The sequence below is a fragment of the Lissotriton helveticus genome, chromosome 8 (assembly GCF_964261635.1).
Source record: "Lissotriton helveticus chromosome 8, aLisHel1.1, whole genome shotgun sequence".
Taxonomy (NCBI): Eukaryota; Metazoa; Chordata; class Amphibia; order Caudata; family Salamandridae; genus Lissotriton; species Lissotriton helveticus.
Window position 1 is genome coordinate 459,961,860 of NC_136069.1, and position 21,025 is coordinate 459,982,884.

A 21,025-nucleotide genomic window follows, 5' to 3' on the forward strand; every position below is an offset into this window, starting at 1 on the left:
ATAAAGACAAAATAGTGAACTTTATTTTAATACAGCAGCGAAAGAAAGATACAGCCTCCTAGAGGCTGAATTGCACGAAGTGAAAGCAGACATTCTCAGAAGAATCCCGGCTTCCCCACTGACCCAACTGTGTGATCCCAAACAAATATATTATCTCACTAAGCCTCCTTTTCTTCGTTAACACATATGATAGATAGTATATTCAAATGCACAAGTTCCAGATGTGTGCTGTACAATAAAATCTTGTGTTAGATTTAATATACTATATTGCTGCTTCATTCATGAAAAGAAAATAGGCCATACATAGTGTACACATCTAAATCACATTGCTTCCTAGTTCACTAATGGCAGTGTTGTAACCGTGAGAGCAAAAACTCCTCTCAATGCTGTGATTTAAGCGTATGCACCAATGTGAAATGCTTCCATGGGATAAAAAAACAAGCACTGGCGTTGCCAATAGGTCTCGCAGTAGGAAAGTTGGAGCTATTACAATTGCAAATAACAATGCCTTTTATTTTTGTTTTCATTTAAAAAACATAAAGGGCTTTGTCATTTACAAAACCAATAGCTCCAACTTTCCTACTGCGAGACCTATTGGCAACGCCCAGGCACTGAAGGGAACTAACTGTGCACAGATGTGTTTCTTCTGAAAGAGCATAATGTCTTCACTCACAGTTAAGTTTGCCACTGGCTGAAGTGAGCTCACCCTTTGCCCCTTGCTGTACGCTGTGGTGGGCGGTAGAAAAAACGTGAATAGCACATCAAACCACTGAATGAAGAGTGTTGGCTAAGAGAGACAAAATCGCTAATTTTAGTAAAATACTATTGTCATGGCTAAATTCAGATTTAAAAGTAGAATCCCGACACAGGTAGGTAGGTCCCTGTACGCACACGATCGTCTAGAGTCGATAGTAGGTTACACGTAACTTCCTGGAGTTGTGTGTTCACTTAACATTGGTGGCTGCCGAATGCCTCACACGACGCCGATCCGCAGACGAGTGCTGCTCAGGCGGCTCGACACAGCAAATGGCCGCTGCTCTTTTAAAGCCATGTGCTGGGCATGAATGCAGCTGCTGCAACATAAAAGACCAAATGGCTGTTGACATTTGGTAAACCCTAAAAAGGTTTACTGGGCAAGGCCCTCTCCGAGAGTCCATGAATGCGAGAGAACAATCCGCATTCTTGGGGGCTAAGTGTGTGTTTGTTTAAGACCCACCCTCAATTCAGAAGCTAATTGTCTGAATGGAGATGAAGAGGTTGGTGTGCTCTTTTGGCCAGCGGGGATTTAAGCTGTGTTTTTTTTTGTTTAGTTAAAGCCTCGACCTAGTGACGCAGCGGGTGTGGGTGAGGAGACGGGGCTGACTGTCAGCTCAATTACCAGCTCCCAGAAGGACAGGAAATAAAGCGCTGTAGTTACAACGGCAAGCTCTAAGGCATTTACAGTGTTACAAGTGCAAAATAATACACCATTAGCCTGAAAGGGAACTATAAAGTATAATAGCGAGTTAAAGTAAACTGGCGATGCGTCGAGGCAACAACTTTACATAAAATAATTGGCTGCGCACCGCGGGTTAACGGAGCCTCAGCTCGTATTATTATCACTAACGAAGCTGTTATTACGGACGCCGGGCATGAATATTTTACAAGGTTGGCGCCTGCCCGGTTCTCCAACAGGCTGGGCCCAATCTGCACTTTGAGGCTCTGCAGGGGCAAGCCTCTCCCTCCCAAACCACGGACTCCCAAGGCTGAATCATTTAACTGTCTCACAAGAGAAGGGCGAGGCTCTAGTGTAAAAAAAGGGGATTGTGGGTGGGCAGAGATCCACACGATGGTAGAGGAGCAATGGGAAACATCACAGTACAAGAAACTAAGTTCTGACGGCAAAGTTAGGGGAGGAGAAGTAAAGGCTGTGTTTGCGGGGAGAGAGAGGGGAGGTGCTGGTGTGGGAGGAGTGCTGCTACGGCCTGGGGGAAGCTGGCTGGGGAGGGGGAGGAGAAATGAAAGTAAAGGCTGTGTTTGCGGGGAGAGAGAGGGGAGGTGCTGGTGTGGGAGGAGTGCTGCTACGGCCTGGGGGAAGCTGGCTGGGGAGGGGGAGGAGACATGAAAGTAAAGGCTGTGTTTGCGGGGAGAGAGAGGGGAGGTGCTGGTGTGGGAGGAGTGCTGCTACGGCCTGGGGAGGGGGAGGAGAAATGCAAGTTTATGGCCCAAAAGCGCGTGCATGTGGCCACGTGAACTTAATGAAAACCGAAGCAAAAAGCCCGTGGTTTCACGAGAATTTTGAGCACTTGAATTCTCGCTCCCTCAATGCGCTTGCGCGCATTGTAGGTCACGAGACCTAAAAAAAACACACTTTTATTTCAGTGGGAATGTTGTCAAGACTCCACTTATGCACAGGCTTTTAAGGCCAAGCCAGAATTTGTGGTTTGACTCTGACTGGGCTCTCCTTTCTTCTAAAAAACAAAATGCAGTTGTGCTGAAACTGCAGAAAAAGCAGATCTGCACTAGAGAGAAAGTGGCATAGCACTTGCAACACGCAAACCCTTTCCCGTGCGCTTTATGGACAGAATGCGGTAATTCAAGGCTTGCAGCTATATATCTGCTGCACCCTGCAGACAACAGCACTCATGCAAGGCACACCCGCAGTGACATAGAAGCACTGGTGCGCGCAGACAGGACATTCAATACGTGTTTTAGAAAATGCTCACGTTTGCTGACATCCACGTTATTAACCTTGATTCCCACTCTGCTTCTGTGTCACTATCTCCACCTTCGCCCTCAGCCTGGCTCCAAACAAGTGCAGCAGGAAGCCTTCTTTGACGCCATGTCAGAAAGCCCTGCTCACACACCTACTGTGCTATTGATTCCAAGGAGCCTGGGTGGACCCTGTGTCAATAATGGCAGCGTGACTGCGGCCCCTCCCAAACTTCCTGCCAGCCCTGAATAAATGCAAACGGGTGGCTGCTCAATTAGCGCCTTGAGAGGGCAGATTAGCACTCGATAATCAGAGTGCTTAAACAAAACGGTGGACTTGCCTTCTCTGTCGCGCTTCTGTTTTTTAAATGACAAATGTCAGAGTTTGAATTGCTGCCCCATGAGTACCGGTACTCTCTTTGGGCAAGGAAAAGTTTCGGTACTCAAACGTAGAAAATGTAGAAGTGCTGGTACTAAGTAACGGTGAATACCGGCCCATTTAAAGCACTGTCTGGCACACTTAAAGACTTATACATAACAAATATAGCAATGTAGACTTCAACCCTGGTTTCTTCAGTCTTGTTGTTTAACAAGTAGTTCATTACAATTCCGATGGCTCTTCATGTTAGCCTTGCTGTAACCGTTGCCACATGTGTTTTGTCGCTTTTGCAACTTCATCAGGGATCCCTTATTTTACGTTTCCTAAACGTGTACTAGTTCATAGATGGGGTATATCAATTGCTCCCTCCCTCGCGACAAAATGACAGTGTCGGTGGGGATATTATAAACTCCCAGTATGTAGATAACTAATTTAAGTTTCTGCCTGTAGAATTAAAGGATCCGCGTGCAAATGAGGGATGGAGCAAATGAAATACGCCATCTATGAACAAACGCTGAACCTTCGACTCTATGGGGAGAAACTTGAATTGGTTATCTACATACTGAGAGTTTATAATATCCCCACCGACACTCTGTTATTTTCCTGTGAGGGATGGAGCAATTGATATATGCCATCTATGAACTAGTACACACTCGGAAACTTAAAATAAGGAGACCTGATGAAGTCGCAAATGCGTCAAAACATGTGTGGCTACGGTTACAGTGAAGGCCAACGTGAAGACTCATCAGAATTATAATAAACTGCTTGTTAAACAGCAAGACTGAAGAAATCATTGTTGAAGACTACATTACTATATTTGTTATATATAAATCTTTACGTGTGCCAGATGAATATATTGTGTGCACTGCTGCCTCCTGGTTTGCGCACTCCCTGCAATGGGGATTGCTTGAGCTGCTGCTTAGCTGTACCTGTCCTCTGAAGGCAGGAAACTTACTCTGTTTCTGCCAAATGTATGCCAGTTCCAAGAAGAAGGGGTGTTTACACCACTGTTGCTCAACCTGATGCTCCATTTTATGAAAATAAAAGGATATATTGAATACACTTGCATAATATGTCCTATGAATATGGGACTGTTTCACTATATTTTACGGGAGATACCAAGACCTATAGTCTTGAGGAAGGTTCCATGTTTGTTAGGTGAATTCTATGCAAGACATCCTGACAAATCATGGGTTTCTCCTCCACCAAGATGGAAACCTCTTGGGTGAGGGGCTCTACCAGTAGGAAGGGCTGACTGTTGGGTATTCGAAGTGTGTTGGCGCTGTGCTCAAGCTCACCTGCTCTAAGTAGTTATTAGGGCAGAGAGCCTTGTGGTGTGAATCCAGTGTTAACACACACTAACAAAAGGATCCATGAAGGTGGAGGCTGCCCTAATCAACACTGTCTGACCAGGAACAACAGTTCCCAATAGTCTCTAAACTCTCACAATTTTAGGGATGGCAACAGACATCTTCGACTGTCAGTATAATTTTCCTGGTGTTTCACTGTGTCCTTGCTATGCTATACAACGTAAAAGGGAGATAGCCATGGTTCTGTTTCTGGTCTTCTCCTTTCACAGCAATACAGTCCTGATCTTCTTCAAGTAAAAAACTAAACACTGTAGAGGTCAGTGTATATACATTCCTGAATGCAGTTGGCTCAGACCAATGTTCAAGCAAGTTTACAGAAAGCTCTAAACCTTTTAAGGGACAGATCACAGCAAAGTGCAGTGCATTTCCTATTTAGCTGCCCAAAAACAATCTAGGCCATAGTATGAAGCTATAGATAGGTGGAGAAACTGGACAAGCCCTGGTTAGCCTGTATTGCTCACCAGGGAATGGCTTTAAATATTGGAGTTTGCTGAAGCCTGTATTAACAATAATAATATAGGCTTCCACCAGAGCAGACTAAAGGGAAGAGAAGATCCTGTAAAGGATGCTTCCACCATGAGACATAGAGGGACCCTTGGCAGATCTAGGTACATCACATGTGCATGTGCCACAGCAAGACCTTCTATTGCTCCCGACGGTGAAATGGAATTGCCAGAAATGGATCAGATACTATGACTATTGAGCATGTAAGGGTTTCAAGGGTGGCTTGATGATGGTTTGCTAAAAACCCAATCACAATGCCAATCTCTGGAAATGTTGAATCATAATGCTCTGGATCAAACACAAGAGTAGGGGGGCGGTCACTTTATAGTTGTAAATGAAGAAGGGATACCCTACAGTAAGCCTTCAGACCTGGAGATGGGCAGAGACTTGAAGTCCCTCCAGTTAGGCCACACGCTCATGTGGTTCCCTTGACAACATTCTTGGCAATAAATTAAATTCTAAAAAGAGTCTCTTCACTCAGTCCTACTGACCTGGAAAGGGCATAGAAATTGAGTACTTTTGCCACTAATGTCCTATTTGCCAGACGATCGGTAAATCCTGAGGACACATATGCAATCTGCAGAGGCTGTGTATGTCATAGGAGTTCCTTTTGAGAGGTTGGGTCAGACCCTGAGCGGGCAGCCACCGAGCAGATGTGGGCTACTGGGTCTCAACTGTGGTGACTGAGGTAATAGACCACTGGTGTCCTGGGGCCCGCCTTACTGTGGCTCCGCTGTGCAACCTTTTTCACGCCTCAACACTTATTTACAAGGCTATCAAAAGCCAAGGTAAAGTGGCTTTAAGTGGCCATATAAATATGACCTGGCACATTGCACCACCGGAACATCAAAAAAGTGACGTTCCGGCAGCGCAAAAGTGCCGCAAGGGACCTTTTGGATTGGACTATATTGCACATGTATATCTGAATGTCGTGGACAAGGTATGTGCATACCAATTGCTAAAGGTAGTAAATGACAGGACGGTAACATTGTTGGTTATCATACAGTTTTCCAGAAGTCAAGTAGGAACTAAAATTCATCTGTCATACAGTGGCAAAGCTTGAATTAGTTATCTAAATGATAGGAAGAAGTACTGGTATCTTATATATATATATATATATATATATATATATATATATATATATATATATATATATATATATATATTATTATTTTTTCACTGAAAAAACAATAGGTTTTAGGGAAAGATATAGTTAGTTGGACATTTCACGCGTATAAAACCAGAGAAATTCCCCCGTCAAAGTTAGTTCAGCTAACTATAACTCGTGCGACCTACACTCCCTTCTACTGCCCGCTGCCAAGATCCCCAGAGACTGCCACCCCCTATTACATGTAGCTTTGAGATGTTGGAGAAAGGCACTGACGTACACAGCTGGGACCAGTCCCTATGCAGACAACATCCCCCTCCTGGGATTCCCAACGCCACAAGGGAACCTGACACAACGTAGATTGCAACCCTGGACGGATGTTGGAGTGGACAGAGTGGGGGACCTGTTTGGGGACGACACCCTACTGGATCACGCCTCCTTTGCACAATCTACAGGTGCCCCGCCACGACTGTACCTTCTGCACGCCTCGGTGACCCACTATATACGACGCACATGGGCCCCACAACGTACCAAGCCAGACCAACACGAGCTGGTTCATCTCCTCCACTATATGGGGACAGGTGGACACCTAGTAAAGTGGCTCTATGTAGGCATTAGAGAACATGCAGCTTTGACCCTCACCACACTCAGGGAGGCTTGGACTACGGACACAGGGGAGGCCATAACAGACGGGGAATGGAAGATTATTCTGGGTCACCATAGGAGGGTGTCCAGAAACGTTAAATTCAAATTCATACAGGCCATGATTTTACATAGGGCATATCTCACCCCCCAGAGGCTCCACAGGATGTTCCCTGCCACCCCCCACAACTGCCCTAGATGTCAGGAGGATGAAGCAAGCATCCTTCACATGCTGTGGACATGCCCGAGGATATGCCATTACTGGGCGACGATCAGAAACATATTGCACACTGTAACTGCCCTACAGATCCCTGAGGGGGCACTACCCTGCTTGATAGGACACAGGAAGAGATCCAAGACCTGTAAGGCACAACTGAAATTTATAGACTTGGCCCTCTTGTTGGCACTCAGGGCTCTCACTATGAGGTGGAAATCGCCCAGACCCCCAAATGTAGATATATGGCGATCTGACTTGCTGAAATGGGGTAAAGCGGAAGCTGAGACATTGCGTAGGGAAGAAGAGAAAGAACTGCGTAAATACCCTATAGCGCTAGAATGGGATGGAATGTTGATAGAGCTGGGGGATATTGACCTAGAACTGCTGTAAGAACATACCATCTGACCATACACATGATATGTAGACTGCCAGTGCGGACGATTGTCTATGCAAGATGCACCGGATAACCAAGCCTAATGACTAAAACACTCTCTGTGAAAACTGAAAGCTAATGTACCCACGAAACAGTGTATGTACAAGGAAATAGCCGGGAGACAGGGAGGGGGAGGGAAGGGGTTGAGGGATAGTTTACATACGGGCGATATTGTAATTTGAATGCAAATATTAAACACTGCACTAGAATGATATCCGAGGAAATGTACGATACAATGGACAGTTGAATTAGAAGAATGTTACGCCACAGTTTATAGTTGACAAGGAAAAAAGGAAAAGACTGATAGAACCTACTGTGATTGAATGTATCATGTCATACTTGTCACAGTCACGAATAAAAAGTTAAAAAAAACAAAAAAACTATAACTCGTGCCCCCACAATGCACTGCTGATGATGTCACATATTACATCACTCATGACATGGTCAGTGATATCACTGATGAGACATCTCAAATGACATTACGGATAACATCACTGATGACTGAAAAAAAGTGAGGCGTACGTAACACTCCACATCGGACGCACAGCCGCCATTCATGCATAAAAATGCAAATTTTGTTCCAATCTTGCCAGGAAAATGTTTATTTGCGTTTTTTCATAATTTGCTTGGTAATCATAATTTTATCCAGTCACACGGTGGACCTTTATGTATACACATTCCTTAATGCTGAAGAGATGCCGGAACTGGCTTTACTCGGCAGCATGGCGCTTTACATAAATATTCCTCATCACGTTACATTCCATACCCAATGCATTTCGGGCCTATTTCGGCCCTTCGTCAGGGGTTATCTATAAACATTAAAAACATTATAATTAGCTGCTTTTGTTCCACAGGTCGTTCTCGCCACATAAAGTACATCATTAGAATTAAGAACGTACATTGTATAACTGAACTGACCCCCCTAATCAATGTAATGCCCGCTGAATTCCCAAGAGTGTACCCGATCGTTTAAAGAATACGTTGAAGTACATTAAACACCTATAAATTCTAAATATGTTGTTCCCTCACCAATACTTTTCATAAACGGACCCATACCTTGAACAATCTGGTGCCCGCTTGTTTTTCTCGTGTTGAATCATTGTGAAAGCATGGCTGACTTGTTCTATTTAAAACACCTGTAGCATATCACCGCCCATTCTGATCTCTCCAATTGCCATTGAGTTGTTCAAACAAACTACATAACCCATCATACATTTCAGCTGTTAATATAATACTCCTTCTATGTGTTGCTCATTCTCAAATGCTTACGCTGTTAAATGTCACCATAAAAAACTCTTAATACTCAGGTTTTAGTTAAAGTGTGAGTAGTTATGTTCGTATCATTTTGTTGTTATGATTTTCTGTGCTACGTTTTGTTTGTGGTCGAATCATCCTCCTATAAAGGCCTGTGTAAATATTACAATGGTGGCTCTGCTGCATCTCACTCCCTAATGTTGACATAAGCCTAGCCCGTTGTGTGACGTATAGGTGTCTTGCCTACTAGTTAGCCTCTCAAACATATATCCGTTCCCCATTGCTGTTTCAAATCACGACCTCAATATGAAACCCGGAATTTCCCCGCCCTCCCGCTAGTATCATTTTTACATTGATTAAAACAAGTGTCGATCATTTCTTTCGTATACACAAAATTGTGACTTGAGATCTACCATAATTCCAACAGTTCATAATCCATGTTTTTATGTTTTCAAAAGATAGTTCAAAAGTTTTGCTTCTAAGGAAAAGCTGTTCAACGAGTCCAGAGTGTGCCATCGCGTTCTTAGTCTGTTTTCATCTTTAATCCGTTGGTGCAACTCGTCGGGTAGGCAGTAAATTGTTACATCACATGAAAAGGGTGACAGAGTGCACACCAGTTGTCTCCACATTAATCAATATCGATTAATGTGGAGACAACTGGTGTGCACTCTGTCACCCTTTTCATGTGATGTAACATCCTCTGATGACATCATCCATGTGATAATTTGATGCATCTTCTCACACCCTAATATAACCTTTGATACACCCACCCTAAATTACAGACTGCCATTCTCAAAACCATAGACACTCCAACACTAATAAATACATACCCACTCACTGATAACTTTCCCTAAAACCTATGGTTTTTGTCAGTGAATTTCTAAGGTTTTTTAAATGCCAATTTCTAACTATACCGTGCCTGAAACCTATGGTTTTTTCAGTGATTTACAAAGTTTTTTAAAATGCTAATTTCTAACTATAATGTGCCTGAAACTATGTTTTTTTTAATTAATTTCAAAGGTTTTTTAAATGCTAGTTTCTAACTATGCCTACAAAGGTAGGACATGTGAAGAAAGAAGAAACAACGCACAGAAAGAAGCCAAAGAAATGCAGAAAGAGGCAACAGAAGTCCACAAAGACAAAGAAAATTGCAGGAAGAAGCAAGACGTGCAGAAAGAACCAACAGAATAGCAGAAAGAGGCCTTGTTGCAAAATCGTCCTGTGCCCACAACTTTTTCAGATGGGTACTGGTGGTAACTGACTCTGACTAACCAGTCCTAGAGCCAGTGCTATGCTAAAAGACACTTAGAATACAGTGAAAATACCTACACTAGGGAACACTATGCGTTGGGGTACCACTGTGATTAGCATGACCTCCTCTGTAAGGCACTAGTACATAATAGGGCAGGGGGATTAAAACCACCTCTAAGTCAGAGGGGCAGAAATATGCTACTTTAACTAGTAGTCGTGTTTGCAGAGTGGTGGAGAAAGGGTGCTGGGCGTCCAACCAACGCTCAAGAATTCCGCTGCGTAGGACTTACAGGAGGTACCAGAAGGGATTCTTAGCCCCCAAACTCCCTCAGGACTAAATTGGACATCATTCCCCCATCCCGTAGTCTGCCACGAGGCACGTTTGCAGAGTGGTAGAGAAAGGGGACCATGGCCTCACAAGACATCTTAGCAATCCCACTGTGTGGGACTTACTGGATGAAACAAGAGGGGTGGTTGCCCCCCAAGGACATCCTTGGGGGCCAACTTCCCAAACTATTATCTCCAGTCAGTCCCAAACAGCAGCACGGGTAAGTACTCGTACCAGGCCAAGCCCACTTTGCCCACCACTCTACAAACACGCTCCTTGGCACGCTCTTGGATGGGGATTGAAGTTCCCTTCACTGCTGGGGGTCCTTTAAGGGCCAACTAGCCCACTTTTTACTTCCAGTAAGCCCCACGCAGTGGGATTTGTGAGAGGTAGACAAAGGCCATGCCCCCTTTCTCCACCACTCTGCAAATGCGCCCCCTGGCACGTTGTAAGTTGAGGGATTAAGTCTTCTTGAATCTTGAGGATCCCTAGGGTCCAACTAGCCCACCAGCTACCTCCAATAAGCACTACAGAGCTGCGTTGCAGAGAGGTGTAAAAAGGGGCGTGGCCTGGCCCATCTCTCTGCAACGCAGCGCTGTGGCGCTTACTGGGGGTACCTGGTGGGCTAGTTGGCCCCCAGGGACCCTCAGGATTCAAGAGGAATTAATTCCCCAACTTAAAACATGCCACAGGGCGTGTTTGCACACATGTCACCTCAGGCCCCGCCCCCTCCCTTCCCCACTGTGTCCCTGGGGTCCAACTACCCCACCAAGTACCTCCAGTAAGCGCCACAGAGCTGCGTTGCAGAGAGGTGTAAAAAGGGTCATGGCCTGGACCACCTCTCTGCAATGCAGCGCAGTGGCACTTACTGGAAGCACCTGGTGGGCTAGTTGGCCCCCACGGGCCCTCAGGATTGAAAGGGAATTCATTTCCCAACTTTAAACGCACCACAGTGCGTGTTTGCACATATGTCACCTCAGGCCCGCTAAAATGCAGCTCCCTGTGTGGAAAAGCAATCTGGTTTTGATTTTGGAAGAGAGAGCAGGTTTCCTGCTCTCTCTTCCAAAATCCAAACCACAGTTTGCTATGCCATAGCAAACTGCAGTGTCCCGGGGATGGGCACCCCGGGACACTGCAGGAGCCGGGGGGTGGCGGTCCCCAGGGCCATGAAGGGCTCCAGGAGGGGGGGGCCACATGGCACCCCTCCCAACCAATGCCCAGCCTTGGGGAGGTGGTGGTCCCCGGGACTCGGAGGTCTGTAACGGACCCCCATATTTGCATTATAGTGCCCCGGGGAGATGGCGGTCCCCGGGGCATGTGGGGGGCTCAAGTCCCCCACGCAGGTATATTTTTTTTAAATAAAGAAGCTCCGGGGGTGGTGGTCCCCGGGGCTCTGGGGGGGCAGTGTGCCCCCCGCAAATAATTAATGAAAGCCCCAGGGGTGGCGGTCCCCGGGGCTTGGGGGGCCTTGGAGGCCCCCCAAACCTTTAAAAACAGGCCCGGCGGGTGGCGATCCCCGGGGCTGTGGGGGTCCCCCTGGGCCTGTGCATTTTTATGTCTGCATGCCCCCAGACCTGGCCCACCAGGGGGCATAATTAAACGAAGCACAGGAGCCCGCGCTTCTTTTTTTTAATTTTCGGCCGGATTCACACACACAGTGCGAATTTGACCGATTTTAAAAAAACAATCATGCTTTTTTGGGCTCTGGGGGTCCTTGTGGGACCCCCTGAGCAGGCCTAGGGGGTTAGGGTGTTTCTACCCTGCCCCTTTTTCTTGTTTTTTGCGTTTGTTTCCCTGTTTTCTTGTGCCTCTGTAATCAAGGTAAAAGATGACTGCCAACACTTCCTGGTTTGGAGTGTTGACAGCCAATTAGCATAAAGCTTGTGGTCGGGAGGGTCCGTGAATCCTCCGTGCCTCTAAATATTGAAATGTTTATTTTTTGATTTTCTAAGCAACTACTGAACGGATTTATACCATTTAAAAAAAAGTTCTCTTTCTGAGCCAAGGGCTACCAAATTTGGTGTAATTCCATTCAGCAGTTTCAGCTGTAACTGTGTCTAAAGTTTCCTTTGGGAAATTGATTTTTCGACCTCTATTTTTTGAATTTCTCAGGAACCACTGAACAGATTTACACCATTTAAAAAAAAGGTCTCTTTCTGAACCAAGGGCTACCTTTTTGCCAAATTTAGTGTAATTCCGTTCAGCAGTTTGGGCGGTAGCCATGTGTAAAGTTTCCTATGGATATTAACATGGAGAAAACACGTTTTAGGACCCCCCTTTTTTCACAGCCCCCTCTTGCCGAATCACCCCGAAACTTTCAAGATAGGAGCTGACCGGAGCGCCTCACTAGTTTTGAAAATTTTACGAAGATTCCTCAACCGGCACCAACGTTATTGGGGAAAAAATGCTTTTTGAATAGAAACAAGGTCCTAACTATTACTATGTGGCGTGAGATCAAAAAGAGACAGAAGACCAGCTCGGGGTAGGTATGGTTTTATTTTGGAAAAGATCTTTTTGTGGCGGGTTGTCAGTCTGTCTTTCTGATAATCCCGGGGATCCGTGATGGCTTCTGTATCGGTTCTTGATTCGACCTGGCTCTGAGGTAGTCTTCAGGGGTGTTCCGGGCTTTCGGTCTTCTACTGCACTCTAAGACCGGGATGGTCTCCGCCGTGAAAAGAAAGGGTACAGACTGTCAGGACAGGTTCTCTATCTATTTTAGCCCACTGGGAACCGGGTAAGTGCAGGGATCACCAGTGCTACAGTGCTATACACATACACTCGAACATACAGGTAATAGTGAGGCGATGTGGCAACGCGTGAGGAGGGTTATATTTACACTAGGAGGGAAAAGGGTTGTGTGGTCGGTTTGGGGTAAGGCTACTGATAACGGGGTTATGGTCTCGAAGTACCTGCTGTAGCCACACTCCTGTGTGGCACGGCGAATCACGAATCCGGTGGCCTCCTGGCTTACTCCTGTCGTCCTCGGGTTCTGCTCCAAACACTCCTGCCTCCGCTCCACTCGGCTCTCCTGCTCTCGCTCCTCCAAGGGTGACGTCACACCCCAGGACATCTTCTTCCGGGCTTTTACCCATTAGGAATCCCGCGTCGTCATCAGGGGGCGGAGTCACGTTCTCTGGGGTCTTCCACTTAAAGGCGCCGTCATCTTCCAGTTCGTCGGCTATGTCCCACGGACAGGCATCTCCACTGTTCCAGTCATGCTGGAAATGGGGCAGAGAGGGAGGGGTTGTCAATTCACTACGCCACCACTCCGTATCAATAGGTTCTCGGCCCCTGCCCAGTGTTACAAACTACCTACTGACGACCGTCAGTAGGTAATATATATATATATATATATATATATATATATATATATATATATATATAGCAGCACATTAGAGCCATCATAAACTGTGACCCAGCTTATCCTGTGGCGCGACATTTTAAAGCTGTCCACGACAAAGATATTAATTGTCTTTCATATTTTGTCATTGATACGGTCCCAATGCCTAGGAGAGGAGGAAATAGGGAAAGATTATTGAGACAACTGGAAACCAAATATATTCTGAATTTGAACAGTAAATTCCCCAACGGTCTCAATAACACTGAAGACTTACATACGTTCCTTTAAAATATCTCTCTCTTTTTTAGACTAGTATTATCCTGCAGGCTTGCAGAGAGGGGGTATATATTGATCTTCCAGATAACAGTTAGATGGATGATAGAAGGGAGGCAAGAAACTTAGTTATAGATCTCCCCAAACAGGATGCAGAGGTTTGAACTCATTGGACTTCACGTTCATTATTATATTTTTTTAGATAATTTTCATTTATATTCATATTTTACAGCACCAAGCACTTTCGCAAGTTTCAATGAAGTATTCTGTTGAGTACTTGTTGACAACTGGGTCCAGGTAAGTCGGAGAATATTCTTAGCAGTATATGATTATTAAGTTTACTGCATTGAGGCAGTAATTTTGCACAAGAAATGGCATAATTTGCACATGCATCGCAGCATTGAAGCGGGAATTTTGCACATTGGAACCAAAATGAATATCAGATGGATCCATAAACTTTTTTATAATTATAATGAGATTTATTTATGTGATTTTTTTTAAAAAAGAGATCTCTTTTTGTAATATGTGTAAATACTCTTATAATTATAAATTATTTATTGTTGCAATTTTTATACATAAATATTTATAGCGCATTGTTGCACATGTACTTCATGCATTTAAGCTGCTATATTCCGACACGAGGCAAAGATGAAATCAATAGTGATGTATTATGTTATAAACAGAAAAAGGAGTCAGAATTCCATTGTATTACCATTTTACTCATGCACATAAGTAAATCTTCACTTTTCATGATCACGTGGTGTTTCAAAGTTTGAAAAAAATGAGTATATAAATGTTATTCTGTACTGCATGTTCGCAATGTGAACAAGGATATTCATTACCCGAAACGCGTCATGCCGAGAGTGAACAAAGAAGGGATAATAAACATACCCTAAATACTCTATGCTGCTTGGTGGTCCGTGATTTCTGTGGTGCCGCACTGGAGAGACAGAAGTAGCTTGGATATATATCAGAAGTAGCTTGGATATATATACATATATATATATATATATATATATATATATATATATATATATATATATATATATATATATATATATATATATATATATATATATATATATATCCGACGAACGCCACAGCCATTAACCACAGCAACCACGGACACGTTAGCGGAATTTTCAAACAGCAGGATTTATTAACATAAAGACATGCAGAGTGTCAGGAACACTCTACGCGTTTCGGGATTACTCCCTTGGTCACGAGTGTGTGAGTGTACGTTCCGCCATTATTTAAAGGGGACATGTGGTTTTCTACAACATGGTAAGTGAAAACAGACTATCAATAAACTTAAATTCATCGTGTAATCACAATAAATATAAAAATAAAAAAATCAAATATACATACAATGTTAATGTTTTTAAGCATGCAGAAATTAAATCGAATGTTGATTCAATCCTGTCACGTAATGATTCAAGCTTACTTCCAAACTCATTCAGTATAGGACGGAAACCAACTCATATCTATAACAGCCATTGCAAATTACATTGTAGCATCATGTAATCACGCGCCTGGATATTGTTCAATAGTGCGGTGCTTTTGAAAAAACGGATCAAAATGAAATCAAATCAGCCGGCTGTCACCAGTCCCTCGTAGCAGTTGTTATTTAACATGTAGTTATTCAAAACAAAACTTTATCGATACCGCCCTTAACATGCAGCCAAAATGAAAACAATATCCTAAGGCTAATCTCATGAATCACTTACTGAGGGCTAATACGCCTCATAATTAAGGAGCGACTGTAGACTACATATGTCTAATCTGCTGGTAGGGGGAATATGAAAATTGGTAATAATGCCCAAGTGGGCTTAAAGATCAAGTAGCCAATGCTGAAATTCATGCTTTAGATATTCTTTCGAGAATAAGCACCCACATCAAAACTTATTAGTGTTCTGCATGATAATCAACAGACAAATAATAACTAAAGCACAGACATTCATATCTACTATAAACTTGTTGTGAGGTTAACGACACAAGTTGCTGGATGCTGTTGTCTTTAGAGGAGCATTGGACCGCTTTCATCGTATAATTCCTTTCTGTTACTCCTGCATTCTTACGCTCTGGTCACCCTGCTCTCATTTTATGCCTACTACTATGGGGAGAATTCTCTATACCCTGGAAAGTCATGGCATACTTACTTATACTTAGGTTTCTAGCTGTATGTTTTTCTGGTGAGTACATAGAGGAAATAATGTTATATGTTTGGTGACATCATAGATGAGTATACTTCAGTCCTGGGGTCTTGTCTTCCTGTTCTGCAGTGTGATACAAGCCCTCCTGTTGCCGTGCAGTTTCTCAGACCAGACCTCAAAGGGATTACAGACAATACAGCTAGTTTATTATTTTATCCACTTCCCTTTTCCCCTTGGGCACAATATCAGGCAGAAGGATTGCCTTCCTCTGTTGGAGGTTGTGTTAGGGGGAGTCGGGGGGAATAACATCGGGCCTCGTCTCTGCTTGTCACAAGAGAAAGGTAAGTGGCGTTAGTTTATTCTTGCGCTACTGACGATCCCGACAATTCCCATGTGGGCTAATGATGGGATGATACTTTCGCTCTTTAACGAATCTTCATACATCTGTAGAAAAAGAAAAAAAACTAAAATTAAAAATAAAAACATACACATATTATCGTTAGAACATTTCTACAATATATCAACTACTCAGAAGCAATCAAGACTAATACAAAATGTCTTAAAACAAATTACTAAATGGGGATAAGGTTGAGCAAATTTGTCATGCTAAACCAATCAGTTCATGGAAAGCAGTAAAATATTTATGATATTCAACCAAGGTGGACTGCTAGTTATTCATCATAATTGTGTCCAGTAGGTATAAAAGTCCTATATTGAATAATTAATCTGGACTCTAATCTTCGCAGCGCTTTCATTCTGTTACCTCCTCTTACATTAAGTTTGATGGTATCGAGCACAACAAAACTCAATAGATTAGTATTCTGATTATGGCAGCTCTGAAAATGGCGTGCAATCGGGTATTGTCTATCTCCATTCTTTATTGCACGTAGATGTTCCAACATACGCAGTTTCGCTTTCTTAATCGTGCTACCAATGTAGGCTTTTTACATGGGCAAAAGAGAGCGTATACAGCATACTCAGTATTGCATGTAGTGTGTATCGTGATCACATACGGTTTACATTCTATTGAAAGTTTACACTCTTTTACATTTCTGTTGTTTTTACAGGCTTTACAACTACGGCAAGTATAAACACCCTGTATTCCTGATATTTTAGATACCGTAGGTTCTACTGCATTACACAGTGTATCTTTCAAAGATTTTGCTCTTTTGTACGTGATCTGAGGATATGGTCCTACACTCTCTGTCAGATATTTATCTGTACATAAAACAGGCCAGAATTTATTGAGACTTTTACGTACTTCATGAGCCTGTCTATTGTATGTAGTTATGAAACGGATGACCTGCGTTTCATCTTGTTTTTGCTGTGTATCATTCTCATTAAGAAGTGCCTCTCTTGTTCTTTTAGATACTTCATTCAGTACTGTATTTATTGTGGATTGCAAATAGCCTCTTTCTAGGAATCTTTCTGTCATAATGGTAACTTCTTTTTGATAATTAGTTACTGTGCTGCAATTCCTTCTTGCTCTACGGTGCTCACCTAAAAGAATGCTTTGGAGCAACGCACTGGAATGAAAACTCCTAGCGTGCAAGAGACTATTTCCAGCTGTACTTTTTCTGAACAACGAGGTTTCAAGTCTATTATCGCACACAGTGAATTTAAGGTCCAAAAATTCAATTGTTTGTTTGGACCATTGTGCGGTAAACTGTAAGTTGAACGTATTGATGTTGAGTTCTCGGACAAATTCAACAGCCTCATTTTCAGTTCCATCCCAAACAACAAAAATGTCATCTATGTATATAACCCACTGACGTTTGCCAGTAGGTAGGTATAGTTAGGACTTGATTTTGATTAAAAAGCTGGTTTTCAGTTGCCTACATCTTTGGCGTAGTTTGACAAATCTTCATGAATTTTTCAAAACTAACTTCAGCTGCTGTTTTGAAAGCTTTGGGGTGATCCGGCAAGCGGTGGTTGAGAAAAAGGGAATCCAAAACGCCAGAACGGCTGAACAGAATTACACCAGATTTGACAGATTATTACCTCTTGGTCCAGAAAGCACTCTTTTTGTTAAATGGTGTAAATCTATTCAGTGATTTCTGAGTGATTTAAAGATTTCTCAGATTTACAACTGTGGCTGCGGTGGAACCGCAACCCCTCCCCAATCTTGTGCCTGAGATCTGATTGGCTGCCAACACTTCAAACCAGGAAGTGTTGACAGCCATCCAGTGACTCTGTTGAACTGATTCACAAGAGAAAAAGTTTTAAAAAAGAAAAGGGGACAGGGTAAAACACCCTGACCCCCTAGGCCTCTTGGAGGGGTCCCATAGGGACCCACCGGGGCCCAAAAAAGCATTTTTGTAAAAAAAATTCTGTAGACATTTTGGATCCGCAAATCCAGCTGATTTTTTTGTTAAAGGAAGCGCAGCTTTCTGTGCTTCGTTTAATTAGGCCCTGGGTGGACCAGGACCTGAGGGCAATTACAAATATTAATGCGGGGCCCGCGCGGACCCTTGCAGCCCCGGGACCACCACCTTACAGGGCTAATTGAATAAAAACCCCGGGGTAAACACTTTTCTTCTTCTTTTTTTTAAAGCGGGGGAGGCCCTATGGCCTCCTTCGCAGCACTGGGGCAGAAATCAAAACCTTAAGGGGGTTCCCCAGGCACCGGGACCGCCACCTCCCCAGGGCAAATGTGATGAAAGGAGGGGGCCCACGCGGCCCCTCTCCTGGAGCCCTAGATGGCCTTGGGGACCGCCACCCCCCAGGGCCGGCTACAGCAATGTCCTGGGCTGCCCACCCCTGGGACATTGCAGTTTGCTATGGCTTGGTGAGAGCGCTGGTGCCTCCAGGCTCCTCCCCCACGGTCCTCGACAAATGTAAGTGGGTGCCCTGGGTGGGACCAGAGCACCCACACTTCAGGGCATCCCCCTCCCTTTTTTTCAAAAAATAATTTAAAAAAAGGGCATGCCCTGGGGGATGGGATTCACGGGGATGAAAACGGTCTGGAATGGGGGCTGCTTGGCCCCCTGCCATTAAATTATGTTTTTAAAAAAAGAAAAGGCCGGGCCACAGAGGATTGTGTCCCCTGGGCCGAAATTGGCCCGGGGAGGGGTGCCGCTCTGCTCCCTCCCTATAAATTATATATCAAAAAGAGAAAAGGCCAGGCCCTGGAGGGTGGGGTCTCTGGGGCCAATATCAACCCGGGGAAGGGGGCCAGGCAGCCCCCCTCACCCACTGAAAAGGGTTGCAGGCGGCTGATCCAACTGTTACTGCCAGGCCATTACACCCCTGAGAAATTATTAAAGGGGTGTGTCCCGGCACACAGTACCCTGTAGCTACATCCCTGGGAGCTAGACACAGGGTGCCTTAAATTGTTCTTGAGGTGCTGAATTATAATTTGTTTGAGAGCCTGTTTGGGTGGTAGCCATGCAGGCAAGGGGTCTCTGAGATGCAGAAGAGGATGAAAGCTGCACTGGGCACATAGTTCACTGAGACCCTTCAATTCCCATCAATCCTTAATGTACTTGTTAATATTCAGTGCTCCACGAAGGAGCTCTTAGTGAGCCGCCTTCAGGGAGGGCTAAGGATGCCTTCATGGTATAGTCAGGCCAGCGCAGTTCATGGTTGCTCAGACACTAGAAGGCATGCGCTAAGTAGCTGATTCATCTGGCTGGACTGCTGTAAGTAAGGCTGAGCCACATCCACAGGGGCTACCCAAAATTTGATGTTCCCTAGGTCAATTGCTGAGCAGTCCTTTTTTCTCGGTTCAACCTCGCATTCTGGGACACGTATTTCATATTTTTTAAGCCAAGACTACAGATCCCAAAATGCAAAGATATAACCCTAGAGAGGATGAGCTACTATTGCAACAATGAGGGAAACATGACCTATCAGCTTTTAAGGTCACATTGTAGCAAGGACACTGTAGGAGGCTGGCTCAGTATATGGTTTACACTTATTTAACTGAAGCAACTTGCTCTAATCCAAACAACATTTGTGATGGTTTTAGTGGTCTTAGACTACCATAGAAAGCTCTCTAAGTGGTATCTGTGGAGAGCAGCCTTCAGGCTCATCCAGAAGAAGTGTTAAGCCGCTTATTTTACCAGATCTAATCATAGTATACAGTTTATATATATAAAACTATGTCTATTCATTAACAAACACTCACTAACACATTGGTATATCTCCTACCCGGATATATCAACACTAATACACAACAATACTTCAATTTTAAATAGATAAGTAAGCACAAAACACAGTGATCTCCAGGGGGAGACCAAACAATATACTAAAAAAGTAAAATGCGAATTGCGACCAATGTCGGGACTTGGACCAGGAGACTCAGAAGAGTTGGGAACACAAGGAAATGACCCAAATTAAGTACCTAGGAACCCCACGGAGGCTGTGTGCAGAGTGGAAACACAGCCATGTACTCAATAGAAGTCAATGGGAAAGTCGCAATTGCAGTTTTGAAGAAAAAGGACCCTTACCAGTGGACCCAGAAGAAACACTGTGGAAGACACTTGTGGAGGAGTGTGGCTCAATGGTTAGAGCGGCAGACCCTGATGCAGAGTTCTGGCCAGGAACCAGTGTTCGATTCCCGTCTCGGGCTCAATTTCCTCTGACCTGTTAATTCTCGCCTCGGTGCCTATTCTAATCACGGGCCCCACGCTGCAACTCTGGGCAATAGCTTGCTTAGCCTCCACACTGACCCCAACAACGCTAAGGATGCCTGGCTTCACCCTGGGGGTGCCCAGGAGTGGACACATCACAGGGAAAGCCAGGAGGGGTTCCACAGCGGTATGAGTATCAGCGCCAGGAAGCTGAATAGGTGACACCGCAAGGTGACCGTCTGGTGACAGTGTGCTCTATAAGTACCATGACATTTACATTTACATTTACATACCCCAGGAGCCAGGATACCTACACCAGGGAAGCCAGGTGCATAGGTGCGGAGTGACGTCAGAAACTGCTGCAGACCAAAATGGAGAACTTCAGAAAAGATGCTGCTGGCGAAGACTGTGCAAGAGCCAGGTGGAACTCAAGGGTGGATTCTTGAAGTGAAGAACCTGCAAGCAGAGGGGACAGAGTCTATGCAACTCAGAGGTGACCAGGAGCCAC